Below are 16,624 nucleotides of genomic sequence, written 5' to 3' on the forward strand. Positions count from 1 at the left end.
AAAATAAAGTAAAATAAAATAAAATAAAATAAAATTAAATAAAATAAAATTAAATTAAATTAAATTAAATTAAATTAAATTAAATTAAATTAAATTAAATTAAATTAAATTAAATTAAATTAAAATAAAATAAAATAAAAATTGTTAGAAATAGAAATAGATATTAACTCTAAATCTTAGGGATAAATAACAAACACACTTAATAAAAAGGATGGTTAAATTATATTTAAAACATTTTAAATCTCAGGGCTACTTCAAGTAAATATTTAAAATAAATAATAAAAAAACCATCATACACTTAATAATAAAGTTGGTTAAATCAATCAAAATAAAATGAAATAAAAGGGGGATAAAATTGTGTTTTATTTAAAATTATATACTTATCATTAGTATTACCTTAAAAAATGATAAAATAAATATTTATATTTAGGATACGTAAAATGGTACCTATAAAATTAACTTGTCATTGGCTTTTTTCATAAATGTTAAAAAATATTATTTGAGTATATCATGTATTTATTTAGTAAAAGATATATTGTGTTATCTAAAGGAAATGTAATATAAATGTAGCTCAGTGATTTGGCTTCAGATTGCGGTCCAGGGCCTCTGAGACAGGAAGCAGTGGGTCTGTGACAAACAGCCACATCTTGTGTAGCAGCAGGAGAAATGTTATCCAGAAAGCCTCCGGGATGTTTAATAACACCGCCTTTCCAATTTTAGGCCAACTCTAAGGTAATAAAATCTGTCCGAGGGGACCCAGAACTACAAACCAAATACCTGCGTGACTGGAGGCTACGAAATGATGACAGAACAGATACAATTTCCTGGTGTACCAATAAACACTCAAGTGCAATTGGGAAGAAATGAGATCTGAGATGATGCCGAGCGAGCCGGGTGAGATGCTCTCATACACAACGATAACGGCATGAAAAAAGATGACCACACAAAAACGTGCAAAGGACAAAAGCCTTGCTGCAAAGTAAAAGTAGAAAAAGCCTTGACGTTTGAAGGTTTATAGTCCATACGGACTGAGAAAATGCATAGATCAAGCAATACTAATTAATATAACAACATGACGATTCATAAAGATTATTCACCAAAACAACTTCACAAAGACACTTGCAAACACAAATGCTTTTAAAATACTAAAACCTGAAACTTTGTTAAGAGACAAATAGATTTGTATGTGTATATGTATTTATATATGATCACAAAACCAGTCTTAAGTGTCAATTTTTACATTTGAATGTTGATAGTATTTGTAAATCTGGAATGTGATCGTGCAAAAAAAATCTAAATATTGAGAAAATCTCTTGTAAAGTTGTCCAAATGAATTCTTAGCGATGCATATTAATAATCAAAAATTTGGTTTTGATATATGCATAGTAGGACATTTACAAAATATCTTCATGGAACATGATTTTTACTTAATATCCAAATTATTTAAAAAGAAAAATCGATAATTTTGACCCATACAATGTATTTTTGGCTATTGCTACAAATATACCCCAGCGAATTAAAACTGGGTTTGAGCTCCAGGGACACAAATATACATTTGCTAAATCAATTAATGTAAATGTAAATGAATAATTTCCACGGTTGCATATATTTAAATATACACATTTTTTTTGAATGGCTATATAACATAAAGAATAGAAAAAGGTTGAAGAACAGCCAGACAAATCCTTGTTTAAGAGCTAAAAAAAGAAGAATGCTTTTACATTCTTTATGTCTTTACAGACAGACAGAATGACTATTATATCCATCAATATCAATTTGTATTTAATTTATATAGTCATTTTTTTAAATAAATAGTAGTAATAATATTAATAATAAAAACAACAACTAGAGTTTCCCAAACTGGGGTCTGGAAATTGATGAAAAAATCTAATAATTAAGTATTATTGTGTATATATATATATATATATATACAAAAGTGTAAAATTAAAATGAAACAAACTAATAAAACAAACAAGAAGAACTGGAAGTTATAAAACACTAGTTTTAAAAAATAAAGTAATATCAATAAACTAAAATAAAAACCTTATAACAAAGCTAATCACTATTACATAATAAAAACATAAAATAAATAAATAATCAACAAACCAAAAATGATTAAAAAAAGAAACCCAACATACTTATGAATCAATCATTAACTTATTAAGATATTAACTTAAAATCCCAGGAGTATTTTAAGTAAATATTAAAAATTATAAATAATAAGTGGTATTTATAAAACTCTAGTTCTAACTGTAATGTTAATAAAATAAAAACCTTATAGCAGGAGTTTCAAATTTAATAAATTAAATTAAAAAAAAGAATGATAAAAAATAAAAATAATCAACAAACCAAAACATTATAAAAATAAAACCAACCTACTTATGAATAAATCATTAAATTATTAAGACATTAACTAACAATCTCTGGAGTATTTTAAGTAAATATTAAGAATAAAAATTAATAACTAGAGTTTCCAAAACTGTGGTTGTTTAATCAAATAAATAATACAAATATATCAATTTAAAAAAAATTAAACAAAAAATTGGACGTTTCAAAATACATTTTCTAAAATAGATGATTAAACGATTAAAATATGACCTTAAAAATATCTGAGGTACTTTAGGTCAAATGGGTTTGGCAGAGGTTACAGAAAATGTCCTGAGAAGAAAGCAAAGAGATTTTGGGTTAGCAGACAGGCCTCATCAGGGACCTAATATCAACATTTGTGCATAATTTACAATGTGTGCACGCTGACAGATGTATTTTTGGCAGGAAAAACAGCCGTTTAATTGGAACAAAGTATGCATTTTCTTGGCTAGACTTACAGGAGCTTCGTATCGGTGAATAAAAGCATTTTCCAAGGGTTTTGCACTTCACACTGTGACTCACATCGACTTGTAACCGCTGTGCTCTAATTGATTTTCATGCCGGGTCACATGGCTTTCTGTGCAATCGTTCGCAGATCACCGTGACCTGTGATATCTGATATAAAGAGGCCAAAGAGCAAAGAGAATCAAATATTGTACGGCAAACCCTTGAGGCTTCTGCTGTGGATTCATATATACAGTACAAACTACTTTATGTACAATATTCTGCTGTGGATTCATGTAACAATACACAATAACAGTAAAGACTTGAACTGGCAAATTACTGTCATTTTAGATTTAACTTCATATAACACTTTGAAGCAAAACAAAGGTCATTAAGAAACATTAATAACATCATATTTTAAAAAACACCACTTTTTAATTAGATATTGGTAAAAATATTAACTTCAAATAATATTTAGCAACAATAAACGGTCATTACGAAACTACGAAATCGGGCAAGATTCAGTATTATTCTCCAGAAACAACTTTATATATTTAAAGTGTATAAATTACATTTAAATATATATATATATATATATATATATATATATATAAAAATATAAATATATATATATATATATATATATATATATATATATATATATATATATATATATATATATATATACATAAACTGACATAAATTTATAGAAAAATTGCATTTAAAATTATTATTAAAATTAATAATATATATTGAACTACTTATTTTTTAATATTTATTTTTTGCTATTTATTTACATTTGTTAAAAATATTATCTGATTTAAGAATGGTGAAAACTGGACAAACTTTATAGGAGCTAGGAATGAAAAGCGTGATTTTAAGTCACATTATTTCAGGGTTGTAATGACTTTAGGTATTTGTTTTTACTTTAGCCAGTAGGTGGCGCTGACAATACCATTTCTAGTGTGCGACAGACATTATGACAATAACGTCTAACAAAATAAATGTCGATTGGCCAAATGGTTCCTCTATGGCGTTCCTGCCATCAGATTCGTTGATGCGTTTCATTGGAATGGTTTGGTATTTAAAAACGATTTATTATCATATTTAATCAGCATAGCTTCAAGATCCTCTGTACCAAATTTTATGAAAATTCAACAAGTTGTAGGAATTTTTTTAATCAAAATCAAACTGAAATGGTCAAGTGCGATGACCCACATGATAAAATATGACCTCTGTGCTCTCTATTTGATAAAAAGGTTAAGATTCTACAAAGTCCCTCCTTCTGACAAGAGCAGTCTGCTCTGATTGGCCAACTGACCCACTGCATTGTAATTGGCCGAACACCAAAGGGACTCATCGGAAATGTAACACCTTTTTCTACAATTACGATCTTCAACTTTCAAAGTAAAGTCCTTAGTTTTACCATCAGTTCAAGCGACGAGTGGTGCGACAGACACAGTGATGAAACAATGTGTGACCATCTCTCTCTCTCTCTCTCTCACACACACACACACTCGATTTGCAAAACTCTGCATTTGAACAGTCACTAGCAAATACTTAAACTAATAACAAAACATACTTCCAGTAGTTGATCCAGAAGGACCAGATTATTGTAGCAAAGTCAGAATGACCTCATCTCCGCGGTTCACAAAACGGTCGTCAATAAAATGTGTTGCTGTTCTGTTGTAAGTAATCTTAAAGATGCATCTACATTTGGAAGAACAAATAAAGTGCTTTTGTTTTCTCCTAGATACACACACATCTCTCTGACATGACTGCTTCAACACTAACTGTGTTACTGAAACCACACCGCCTCTCTTCGTGTGAACATTTGAGCGGCATTACGCAAATATTTCCACACAGTGATGTAGACATGTGGGGGCGTGTCTAAACCAGGTGTTTAGGGGGCGTGGCAGAGTTTTAACTTAGATAAAGAATATCTCTTTGGGTTTAGTCTTTGCATCTTCACGGATCGTCTTCATGCACCAAGAGCTTGTAACACTCCAAAGAGAAAGAAAAAATTTAAATCATATCATATGACCCCTTTAAGAAAATGTATATATATATATATATCTGAAGTGGATAAAACATTTTTTCCTAAGACTACAATGCATTTTGGTTTAGGTTTTAGTACAACTTTATAGAGATGCTTCAGCAATGTTATTATTTTATACTTTCTCCTACCATGGCATTTACTTTAGGACAAACATCTGACACAAAGAACTTGATTTTCAGTGCGATACTATTTAGATACAAGTTTATTAGAAGTGTAATGCTGAGAGTTTTCTGCTGATGCTGTATGTTTCTGTGTGAGGTAAGTCATTATATTACGGTCTGAATGAGGTCTTGGTGTGACAGACATGCTTCAGTCTGGAGAATTACTGTCTGCTGTCCGTCTACACTGGGCACATTGTTAAAGATGCCAGCTCACCAGTTTGTGAACGGCTGTGGGATTCGAGGAAGAGCCCCGAGCTGCCAACAGAGAATCAAAGACAACCCACACGCTGCATTTCTCATGTAAACTCTTTCAAACTCTTGACCTCTTCATTTAATACTTGATGACATGACTTGATGATTTAAAATACTAATTCCGATGTATTTTCTTTATTTTTCTGGATTTTCTGTTGTTTTACCATTTTAGAAAACTGTATTATAATATTCATATTCATTAATTTATTATAAAATAATAATTGCATAAAATAAAATATTATTAAAAAATATCATTTTATTTATTAGTTATTTAAAAATTTTCAAACAGGTTTATTGGAATCATTAAAATCTGCTGTTAAATTGCACATCAATAGAGAATGAACAGTGATTGGTTGCCACACCTGTCAATCAAACTGTTGTTTTCTATCAAAGTAGGCGGTCACTGGCCAGAATAAGCTTTAATTTGGACCAGGCCTTGAGGTGATAATTTGACCAAGACAACCAACATCCAAACAGACCCTGATCTATCTAAAGAAACCTGAAGGGTGGAGGAAGCATCGGGGTGAGAAACGGAGACAGTAAGACAGGTCTGTTTTGTAAAATCTGGTTATGTAACTGTACCGCTTACTGGCACATTGCATCTGTTGTTGGGGGGAAATTTTGATTGAAAACATGATGCAATTAGTGCGGAGAAATTCATAGTCACATCAAACCAGATCCTCAAATCGTATTTTCAGAAACCTGTCAAGGAACAAGAAAGATGTCATTTCTTTAGGATTTCTAGAAATCAAAATATAGATTTTTTTGCATATTCCTGGTCTCACTGGATGATTGTTTTGGTGCATGCTATTCCAAATTAAAACGTTTCTCATCATAATCTTTTATGCATTTAATAAATAAGTACAAAGAAATGGCTAGTAATACTTTGAATTAAATGTGAAATTTTGAATTTGAATGTGTATTTTATTTTTATATCAGATAATTATTTAAATTTACGATAATATTAATATTATTAAAATATAATTTATAAATTATTCAAATATTTATTATAAAGGCATAATTAAATATTAATTAGTTTATTATAAATAATTCATTTTAATGTGTTTAATTTCTAAGCAGTAACACACTGAATTAAATGTGAATTTCTGAACACACACACCTTTTTTTTCATGCAAACTCATATTTTCTCTGTACATTATTTCAGACAATTATTTAAATTTATTATAATACTAATATTTATTAAAATGTAACATCGAAATCGTATTTTCTTTTAAAACGTACTTTCATTATCTTTGTTTTATTTAATACTTTTTAAAATGATTTAACAACTTCTTATTTGTTTCCTCATTAAATATTCTGTTTCACAGAACTAAAATGAGCTGAATGTTATTTAATGTTGAGCTTTATATCTCGTTCATGTCAGACGTTGTACTATATTTTAGAAAACCACCTAAAAGGTAGGTAGAATCAGAAGGATTTCTGGATTTTCAGTATTAATCTCCATCATCTGTGCTGAAATGGCTCACAGGAACATGAAGCGTCTGCTAATTTGAAGGGCAGGTGATTTCTCTGGAGTAACGTATTACTGAAGGTGAATGTGAGACGTCTGCTGGAGTCCTACAGCTCATTCACTAGCGTCTGGGACTTTCACAATCGACTTTTATTGCCTCGGCTTACAGGGGCTTCACGGCGTCCAGTCTATTAAACTAAACAGCTTAACAGCCACAGCCTCCTGAGAGCACACTTCACCTCCACCTTCATCAATCAATCACTGCTTACAGGTCTTCAGAAACCAAAATAAACAACTTGCCAGCGAGAAACTGGACCGTGTCATGAATCTATATGGGTCCAGGGGACATGAGGTGAATGAAACGGGGCGAAACACTGAATAAGGGGTGGATTCACACTTCGTGTTACTGACTGTGTGCCAACACAAACATATTTGGTATTGGGCCTTAAAGCACTAGCTCAGCCAAAAATAAAAATATGCTGAAAATGTGCTCAACCTCAGGTCATCCGAGATCAGGATGAGTTTGTTTCTTCATCAGGTTTGGAGAAATGTAGCATTGCATCAGTGTCTCCTCAATGGATGTCCTGCAGTGAATGGGTGCCGTCAGAATGAGAGTCTAAACAGATGATAAAAACATCACAATAATCCACAGCGCTCCAGTCCAGCACTTAATGTCTTGTGAAGCCAAAAGAAACTAATTCATCACTAAGACGTTTTTACTTTAAACCGGTGCTAAAAATACAAGTATTTATTTTCAAGTCCTAAAAAAGAAATTATTTAAAAATAAAACCAATTAAAATAAAATCCTTAAAATATGAAAAAAAAATTCTAATGTAATTTAGGCCTAATGTAATAATTTTTATGATATGATGTGAAATTATTGAAATGTTCATTTTAACTTCAAACAAGTATTTTAGATCAAAGTGCCACATTTGCAGTTGATCGATTTGGGATGATACAATAACTAGAAAGTCAAGTGTGTGTGTGTGTGTGTAAATATATATATATATATATATATATTAGTGCTGTCAAATGATTAATCATGATCAATCGCATACATTATAAAACATTTTGTTTTGTTTACTGTGAGTATTTATCATTTATATAAATAAACATACATATACAGAATATATCTTGAAAAAATAACATTTATATATATTCATATAAATTGTATCATATATAAATGTTTAATATATAAACATAACATATTTTTCTTAACTATATACATGAAAGTGTGTGTATTTTTATATACATAATAAATATACACAGTACAGACACATATAATATGTAAACAAGAACCTTTATTTTGGATGCAATTAATCGTGATTAATCATTGACAGCACTTATGCTCACACACACACACACACACACACACACACACACACACACACACACACACACACACAGACACACACAGAAACACAAACACACGCACACACACACACACACACACACACACACAAAACATGATACTTTCTAGTCAGTGGTATTGTAGCATTATAGGAGGCTTTATTGGTCACTTTTAGATTTAAAAACATTATTATTAAAAACATCTTCATAACACAACGGTGAGTTATGAAGTCTGAAAAAAGAAGATAAGTTCTCAGAATTCTGAATAATTAACGAATAATTAATAATTAATTAAATCATAAAAAATTAAAATAACATTGATTTAAAGAATAAGAGACATTAAAATATTAAATAATAATAAAAAACAACGTGGATTTCATGTAACTAACCAATATTAGAAGCTATGAACATGTCAATGTGTTCAGCTGATTGTTTTGTGTAAAAAGGGGTTGATGCTCCAGTCATGACACCACATTGGTACAAACCATCAAACCACCAGAGTACAAAAATACACCTTTATACCAACAAACTTTGACACCAAACTCTCTGAGTGTGAATGTATGAGAGAGAGAAAGCAGAAGAACGCGAGTGAAATGAAAGGCCCCGACTGAATTCTTACCCTCTCTAGATCAGTCACCGTTCACAGGAGGCTCTCGCTGCGGGAGAAACAGTAAAAGACTGGATTTGAGCCGCCGCCAGAGGAACGAGACCAACTATTTCTCATTTGGACCTGACCAGACGATGACCCTCCTGTTGGAGAGATGGAGCTCTGGAAAAACAAAAGCACTGGCAGCGAACCGAGCGAGACAAGTCTGACCAACATCTGCAGAGACAAAAACAACAATCAACAGTTCATTTTGATCAAGTTAAAGAAAGGGCAGTTGATACACTGCATAAAAGACTTTCTGACTCAGTATTGGTCTCTTGTTTTCCAGAACAGATGCCATCACTTGAGAATGACATGAGATGTTAAGTATTGTTTTCCAAAGAATAAGAGATAAAAATGAGTTTATGCATAAAACTAAAATAATATTTGTCAGTGGGGTAAGAAAAATGTAATTCAAAGGGAAAATTGATACATTAAAAGATGCATTAAAAAAACTAAGAAAATCAAATCTTTTAATTTGTAATTTATTCCTGATTTTTCAGCATCATTCCTCCAGTCTTCCTTAATTATTGATTTAATAACGTATTTATTTATTCGACTCTTACAGTAAAAAATGTTTAAATATTTTACAGTTTAAAACAATTATTTTCTAAGTTCATATATGTTAAGCTGTAATTTATTTCTGCGAAACACATCTGTATTTCCGGCATCATTCCTCTAGTCTTCAGTGTCACATGATCTTCAGAAATCAGAATAATATGATGATTTACTGCTCAAGAAACATTTCTGATTATTATCAATGTTGAAAACAGTTGAGCTGTACGATATTATTCTGGGTAAGTAATACTTTTGTTTAAGCAGGGATGCATTAAATTGATCAAAAGTGACAGTAAAGACATTTCTAATGCTACAAAAGATTTCTGTTGTGAAGAAATGCTGTTCCTTTCCACTTTCTTTTCATCAAATAATCATGAAAAATAAAACATATCACTGTTTCCTCAAAAGTATGAAGCAGCACGACTGTGTTCAACACTGATAATAATCAGAAATGTTTCTCGAGCAGTAAATTATCATATTATTCTGATTTCTGAAGATCATGTGACACTGAAGACTGGAGGAATGATGCTGAAAATACAGATGTGTTTCGCAGAAATAAATTACAGTTTAGCATATATGAACTTAGAAAATAATTATTTTAAACTGTAAAATATTTCAAAATTTTTACTGTAAGAGTCGATTAAATAAATACATTATTAAATAAATATTTAATATTAGTGAATAAGACATTTCTTTCAAAAACATACAAAAATCTTAAGGAATGTTTATGTATAAACTCGCTTAATTTTGATACATTAGCTATACAAAAAAAAAATGTAATCTTAATTTTTCTTTTCAAATGTATTTTGATTTAAGAATTTGTAATGGGGAAAAAAAGAGAAAAATACCTAGTAAGAAAGTTTTTTGGCAGCAAGCTTTCACACTCAGTGTCCTTACTTTTCCACAACGCCTCCACAAGTGAGATTCTTTGAGTTTTTGCCAAACCAATGAGAAGGTATTTTTTCTACAAAAAAGAAAAGAAAAAAGAGTGACACATAAAAGAGGCGATGCAGAGAGAGGGCAGGATGCATGCTTGTGTGTTTGAGTCTGCGGTGAGTTTGTTGAACCTAGCAAAACACACGAAATTAAACAAGCAGGGGCCAGATATCACGTGTCAGTGTGAGGTTTATTACTGGGGCCCTGTTTGACTGAGGAGTGACTCAGGGCTTTCAGTGATGGAGAGGAGGAGCTTTTACACTCAACCCTCTCTGAAAAAGCCTGGAAGAGAAATGCTCCACATATCTGGCAGCTTTGCAGAGGCCTGCCCCCAATTATCCTCCCACACAGCTGCCAGAAACACACAAAAGCATCTGACTGTTTGATGTTGGCACGTAATGTTTGACAGAGAACAGGACGGCGTTGAAAAGAGAGGTCTGTGTGAACTTGCCGGCCCTCGTTCAACGTTTGGAAACGAGGCTCGGGGAAGCACATGCCTTGGATTGGAAGCAGCTGTTGAGATGAAGAAACATGGTTTTAAACAGGGCCGTATGTGCCAAAACGTCTAAAAGTGTCACTCGCTGGCGGGTTCACTGCTGAAGAGATGCTGATAGGCTTCAACACCACTGACACATTAATACTACACTCACAATTAATAGGGAATGATGGTGCAATGTTGATTAAATGTGTCAGATAAGTGATTGTGTGCATGGTCAGCCAACTAAAAATCACATTTAAAAAAATCTGTTAGAAATTAATACTTTTTATTCAGAAAGGATGAGTTCAGTCGATAAAAAGTGACAAAAAAATCCCGAAAGGGTTGTGCATGAAAAAGGCAGAATTATGAGACATGAACTCTGAATTATGAGGGAAAAAAATTGATTTGTGAGATAAAAAGTCGCTATTACATTAAAAATAAAAATGTATTATTACATTTTTAGTGTGTGTGTATAAATATACACACACACACACACACATATATATATATATATATACACATGTATGTATACATGTATGTATATGTATGTGTGTGTGTGTGTGTGCGTTTGCGTATTTGTGCGTATAAATATATATTTATACACACACACTAAAAATACACAAAAATATCAATAAAGTCAATAGAGTGAAATTTTTAAGTGAAAAGAAAACTGAAAATACAAAAGGATAAAATCAAGTCCTGTTCAACTTTGTTTGTTTGTTTGTTTGTTTGTTTTTTATATTAATATCCTGATTTATTCAAATGCATTACAGTCTATTTCAAAGATAAATTGGATTGTAAATTCTCTATACAGTACGTTGGTATTTTTTCACCTATTTGCATTCTCAAGAAACCCAACATCGATGTTTAAATCAAAAGACATGAAACAAAACTACTTTGAGTCTTGGCTCCTGATAAACGTTATATCATAAGCGTTCTTTGCGCAAGTCAATGACTTTGCATGTTTTTGTTAAGCCCCAGAAGAGTTCATGAGTCACATAACCACTTATTTTTATGATCGGTGCTGCATGTTTCATCATACTAAACCAGGCCCTGTGTAAACACACTGAGAGCCATGTGCTGCCCGACCGATGCGAGAGGTGAAGCTCTGTTCAAGAAACAGGTCTGGAACTTCCCAAACTTTTTGGCTCACGAGCATCAGAGAGTTTGTGTACACTGCTGCTAGTCCTGACAAGCATCAAGTCGTGCACTAAAGGAAGCTTTAAATGCGAGAGGGACGGTGGGAACGCTCGATCACGACATCAAAGGCATCGGAAACTCTGGGCTCTTTACCGTCGATTGCATGTCCTGTCATTCACACATAATAAACAACATCGTTCGGCCTTCTGTGGCACACATGTGAGCCGCTGGGTCTCTTTGATGAAGCCTCTTCCCATCTGACAGGTGTACGTGTCTCCATCAAAGCATCACGGCTCAAGAAATATTGGAATCGGCAACCTTTAAAAGCGGAAAACTATGAAAAACTGAAGCCTTAAGTTGGGTTTTTCTGAGGATAGATAAGAGAAAAGACTGCAAAATATGATGAATATGCAAAAAGAAAAAATAATTAACTCCCAGTTTATTAAATTGACGGAATAATCAGTGTTGTTGCTGTTAACTGAACCTATAAAAGCAATGATTTTGTGAATTGATAAAAAGCTAAAAAAATATACATGTGTGTGTAAGTTGAAAAACTTTAAAGGTAGCCCCAGAATGTGTCTGTAAATACCCCACATATAATTTATTTTATTTGTAGTTTGAAAATGGCTATTTTTTGAGTGGAAGCAGAAACAGATTATTTTTGTGCATATCTCTTTAAATGCAAATGAGCTGCTGCTTCCCGCCCCCTTTTTCAGAACAGGACAGTGCCAGGACATCTCTTAACTCAGACACTCTGCCAATAAACATCTATTTAGTTTTGATTAGCATGTCTATTACACTAAAATAAGTCTTAAAAACACAGTTGGTTGTGTCTGTGAAGGTAAAAAGCTAGGAATGAAATCACGTGTTTATTGTAGTTCTGTGTTTTAAGTGACAGCAGTGTAATATGCCGCTGTTTATGCTGCTAATATGAGCCAAACAAGCAGAAAATCACTCACTGCTCTTGAATTAATGATTTCTATAGCTTTAATAAGAAGGCATTTCTTACTTGAATTCTGTTTATAAATGCTTTAGCTTGAAGTTAAACGGTGGATTGTATGCAGGTCAGTCGGGGCGGGGTCTATGCTTATACAACAGTTGTGGGCGGGGCTTGTAAAATGTGACTCACGTTTAGCAGACACTGCTTATGATTTATGGGGATTAAAAAAAGGAGTGGGTGGATTTTTATCATTATAGGGTGGTTGTGTACACACACTGCCAACACACATTTATGTTCAAACAACATGTGAAAGTTAATTTTGCAAAACAGGTGTCCCTTAGATAAATTAAAAATATAAACTGAAATAAACTAAAATCGACATAAATTAAAGCTAAATAGAAAAATAAATAAATAGAAAATAAGCACACAGCAAATTTGCTAAAACGTAAAAATCTTTAATAAAATTAATATAGCTCTAAATAAATATTAAAACACCTTAGAATACATTAATAATACTCTAGCGACCCTGTATCAACATGTGTAAAACACTCCAAGATTCTTAGCAAACGCATAGCAATGCCTGCAACAAACTAACATCCTGGTGGGCCACCAGTGGAGGCAATGCTACATTCAGTGAATATTACAATGTATTTATTCCGTCTGGTGTCGCTAGTGACTCATAAATGACACGCTTCACCTTTCACATCCAAACAAACAGGCCAGCAGAACGATATCTCCTCCTGTGTGAGTGATGTTTATGTGTGTGATCTCGAATGACGGTCACCTTCACTCTCCAAGTGTGAACTTCTGCAGCGTTCTCCTCATGTCAGTAATCAGGATCTGTTGCATGCGTGCAGATGTACAGGAAGCGTTCTGAAGCCGCTCCAGAAATAGATGAACCATTTCAACACCTTGCATTTTGAATCTCCTGTGTGTTTGGATATAATTAGTATGCATTATTTCTCATACTTCAAAGCACAGGTGTTTATAGGCTCCTCTGAATAATGGAAACACGCTTGCAGCAACAATAGAGATGGAACATTTATTTAGTTATTTTTCTTGTTTTGAACACAAAGCGTGTGCTTTCTGACTGAATTTAGCAAGAATTGAGGGAACAGCTGCCAAATTCAGCCTCATGTTTTTTTTTTTTTTTTTTTTGTTAAACCTTTTTGGCTTGCTTTTTGCATTGAAACACAAAAGGAGATGTTTTTAACAATGTCCATGCTGCTGTTTATAATAAAATGAGAGTGCATCGTTACCAAACTCTTTAACTCGTGAATATATTATATACGATTTTTATGTTTTATTTTTATAATTTTGTTAGGGCTGGGCAACTTAACGTGTTATTATCGAATTAATGCATTAACTGATTAATGATTTATCTTGCATTAATTTGATTCCATTAATGTTATAAGTTGCGTATATAAATGACAATAAATATTTTAACTGCTACTATGTAAAATGAACACTGCTGTAAAAAAGCACTTTATTTGTTTAAAGTGTTTGCAACTTTAGCAGTACTTTTCAAATGAAAAAAGTGCACAATAAACTACTTTTGAATGCATTATTGAATGTTGTGCATAACAATGCATGCAGAGTCACCTGAATCGGCAAATAAGTTATGGTTTAACACTCAGCAGAGCTGACTCAGTGCTGTGGAAAGGTTTGAAACCAGACTGAAAGATTTCTGAGATATGGCTTCTACTCAGAAAAGACACAACACAATCTTTTCTAGTAACTTAGAGATAAAAGAGACCACAGAAATTGCCCGGTACTTGTTCAAAATACAATTACTTTCAAACGTGTTTGTTTTAGTTTACAATAACATCTGCTGAATGTGTAAAAGGGCAATGTCTTATTTGTAACTTGGAAAAGTTTTATCGTGCATGGCTTGTGGTTGAGAAACTGGACTGAATAATGCTTTAACACAGAAGTGCACGAGGTCTTTCGTCACCCAGGATGACACAGAAATCACCCATCCCTTTTTTTCTTGGAAAGCTGAGGACGACACCCCCGCAGAGCACCGCCTAAACCTCCCATGAACACCTGCTCTAGCACTTCATCAGATGGCCATAACTATCAGGTGACAACTGTGACTCATGACAGAATGACATGTTTGCATATGTGTCTCACTCACTCACACACACACACACACACACACACACACACACACAAGCTGTAGTTGTTCTTCAGGTTCTTTTGTTCCATCTGTAGCTGCACCCTCGTAACTGAAGCCATCAGCAGAACTGAACATGTGACACAAAACATGTTTTCAGTAAACATGTCCTGATGAAAGACGAATATACTATTACTATTTATAGGAGTAGAAATGATTGTTTAATAGCTATTTTTCTACTACAACTGTAAATTATTTATATAAAAAGGGGGGATACACACACATACACACCTTAATTATTATTATTATTACAACTGTATAATATTTAAAAAAATCTATAACTACACAGGTAAAAATATACATAAACGTTCTATATGTAAACACACATGTGCACGTTTTATATTTTAAGTTACATTTTATATTCTTGTATTAGTACTATTTACACCGATTTGTATTTCTAACATTATTTATAAGTAGTAGCAGTAGTAATATCTTTTTCTACCACAGCTGTACAATTTATATAAAAAAATATGTAAACAATTATAAACACATATATGTTTTATATTTTGTTTAGTTTAAAACTGTATTATAAATTATTATTATTATCAGCTCTATATATACATACGGCTGTTTATAAAAATAATATAAACGAAACTAAATATGTATTTGTTTAGACTATATATATTTAAAAATAGTACGTGTGTGTGTGTGTGTGTGTGTGCAATAGTGGTCATGCAGATATTATCTTTGTGCAAACCCATCCACCACATCAGATGCAATCATGACGGTGCATTTCCCAGTAACCGTATAACCTCACACACCCGTTTACCGTCCTGCATGGCCAAAGCATCTCATGACACTCTGTTATCCCTGAACAGAGCAGCTGGCGCAGACACTGTTGTGTTTCCCAGGCAATCTGTTCAGATGACCAGACTCAACACATGCATGTCACACGATGAGTAATGTTACTGCAGCACAGCGGGAGGATGATGCAACTCATCTGGTGATGCAAGGGAGAAAGAAATATACTCCCTCTCAGTTGATGCACTGATAAAGGCGCTATTACATTCAAAAGGAGCTTGAATGATTCATTTGGTTATACTTATTTCCTTTTCTTTTTAAAGCTTAATTTAGCAATAACGTCGAAAGGAATAGTTCAGCCAAAAATGATTTTCTTTTTCTTTTCAAAAAAAAGATTTTCTGAAAATGTGCTCACCCTCAGGCTATATGCGATGAAGATGAGTTTGTTTCTTCATCAGGTTTGGAGAAATGTAGCATTGCATCAGTGTCTCATCAATGGATGTTCTGCAGTGAATGGGTGCCGTCAGAATGAGTCTAAACAGCTGATAAAAACATCACTATAATAATCCACAGAACTCCGGTCCATCAGTTAATGTCTTGTGAAACCAAAAGATGTGTGTGTCTGTAAGAAACAAATCCATACACATCTTATAGAATGGTGAAATCTGTAAAAATGCCTGGGATTTGGTTCATTTATAGATAAAACAAATTCAAAGGACATTTAATATCAAATGATTATTCTGACCTCGTGCTTTCCTCTGAAACGATGCTTCAGTGATGCTGCGAAGGAAGTCCGGTTGATCCTCAACAAATGCAAGAGGACTCTGTTTAGAATTGGCCTTTTATACAGATGCATGCAAACTTAATATTTAGGCCTGAATGTAAGATTTATGTGTTTGAGTTGC

The 16,624-nt window shown here is 32.8% G+C and overlaps 1 long non-coding RNA gene across 1 annotated transcript in view; it reads right to left on the reverse strand.

Moving 5' to 3' along the window:
* The window catches only part of LOC113056582 (uncharacterized), a 23,887-nt gene extending 7,694 nt beyond the window's left edge, over positions 1-16,193 (reverse strand). The window contains exons 1-4 of the long non-coding RNA XR_003277720.1: positions 16,135-16,193; positions 15,740-15,918; positions 10,157-10,272; positions 8,724-8,927 (exon numbers count right to left, since the gene is read on the reverse strand). This is a non-coding gene — a long non-coding RNA (uncharacterized LOC113056582). The remainder of the gene's footprint in view (positions 1-8,723; positions 8,928-10,156; positions 10,273-15,739; positions 15,919-16,134) is intronic.
* Positions 16,194-16,624: the final 431 nt, after the last annotated feature.

The sequence above is a fragment of the Carassius auratus genome, chromosome 38 (genome assembly GCF_003368295.1).
Source record: "Carassius auratus strain Wakin chromosome 38, ASM336829v1, whole genome shotgun sequence".
Classification (NCBI taxonomy): domain Eukaryota; kingdom Metazoa; phylum Chordata; class Actinopteri; order Cypriniformes; family Cyprinidae; genus Carassius; species Carassius auratus.